Raw genomic sequence first — 1,489 nt, 5'->3', positions numbered from 1 at the left:
CTGTGAGTAGGAAAAAAAACATTGTACAGCATCAATGAATAATTAGATGAGGGAGAAAAAAGTGGATAGATGGTGGAAGAAGAAAAAGAAATACAAGAAGGAAGAAGAGGCAACAAAAGGCTTTTTAGTTTCCACCCTTTATTTCCGTGACAGTAAGTTAATATTAGAATTCTGGTTTATTTCCTGTTTCTGTACATAACCTAAAACTTTGCATGGAAACTTTTTTTAGAGTGAGTCAAGATGAAAAGGTGAGCTGCAAATTAAAAAAGAAATGCTAAGACGACATTAAAACAAAGCAGTGTTTTCATAGAACTTCTCTTCCTTATTATAATCAGACGTAATATACTCTTTTTAAAAACACTCACATATATTAATACGAGTGTCAAGTGGTCACTGGAGGCTGGCTCCAAAATTGAGTCAGTCCCAAAAAAACTCATGTTTAAATGTTCAACTGTAGATCAGAATTAAACATGTTTGCTGTGTGCTACAACTAGATTTAGATTCATATCTACAGTTTTAACCATGAGATTAACTGTAACTTTGGTTACGTTCACACTGCAGGTCTTAATGCTCAATTCTGATTTTTTTGATCAAATCTGACTTTTTTTGTCTGCTTGTTCACACTGCAGATAAAATCTGACAGCAAACACACTCTAGTGTGAACCCTCAAAGCGGCCCGCATGTGCAAAAGAAGACGTCACACACAATGCGCTCTGTTTAGATCCAGAGCAAAAGTATTGTTTGACTGTTTCAGACTTTACGTTTCCCAATTTTGCTTTAAATTATAAAGTTATTGTGTTATTTACATATCGCCTAATAATGATCCTTATTGCTGTTTTAGAGGAGCGGTGCTTCAAAGGATAGTTGCAGATTTCTCTCAGAATCTGCAGATTATACAGTACAAATAAAATGTTCATGTTTCTCCAACGTTGTCTTCCCAACAGTTTCTCTGGATGGCCAGGAAGCGTTCGCGATGTCTTCTCTGGCCCTGATAATTGGCTTCAGTCTTGTGTCGGTGACGTAAAAGGCGGATTTAATGTGACGTGACTGTTCAAACAGCAGTCGCTTTCTAAAACATCAGATGTGTACCGGTTTCAGTACCACATACGAAAGTGACCCAGGTCGGATTTGAAAATATTAGATTTGTGCCGTTCACACTGTCATACCATGATCGGATATGTATATATATATATGGGTCGCAGAGGGTCAGAAAAGTCGGATTTGATGCGCTTTCGCCTGCAGTGTGAACGTAGCCTTAGACTTCAAGTTATCATCCAAATATAGGCTCTTGTTTTACAAACTGACATGATGGCGGCCAAAACCATGCGTGACAGCATGGTGGCTAAATCCATCATTTAATTACAGTCAGGGTATCACTGAACAATTTATCACTCACAAATTGATTGGAAATAATATAGTGTCTTCTAAAGGTTTTAAATTTCAAAATGATTTGTTTTTAATTCATAACTGTTGGTTGTCTTATACACAG

At 36.8% G+C, this 1,489-nt stretch overlaps 1 protein-coding gene across 1 annotated transcript in view; it reads left to right on the top strand.

Moving 5' to 3' along the window:
- LOC102211488 (FH2 domain-containing protein 1-like) overlaps positions 1 to 1,489 on the top strand; it is a gene marked incomplete at its 3' end in the record, with an annotated part of 26,296 nt that overhangs the window by 21,232 nt on the left and 3,575 nt on the right. The gene's annotated exons all lie outside the window — the stretch shown is intronic.

This window comes from Pundamilia nyererei, unplaced genomic scaffold (genome assembly GCF_000239375.1).
Source record: "Pundamilia nyererei isolate P.nyererei 1_Seehausen unplaced genomic scaffold, PunNye1.0 scaffold00670, whole genome shotgun sequence".
Taxonomy (NCBI): Eukaryota; Metazoa; Chordata; class Actinopteri; order Cichliformes; family Cichlidae; genus Pundamilia; species Pundamilia nyererei.
The sequence above is the reverse complement of the archived record's forward strand: the minus strand, read 5'-3'. Positions and strand labels throughout refer to the sequence as shown.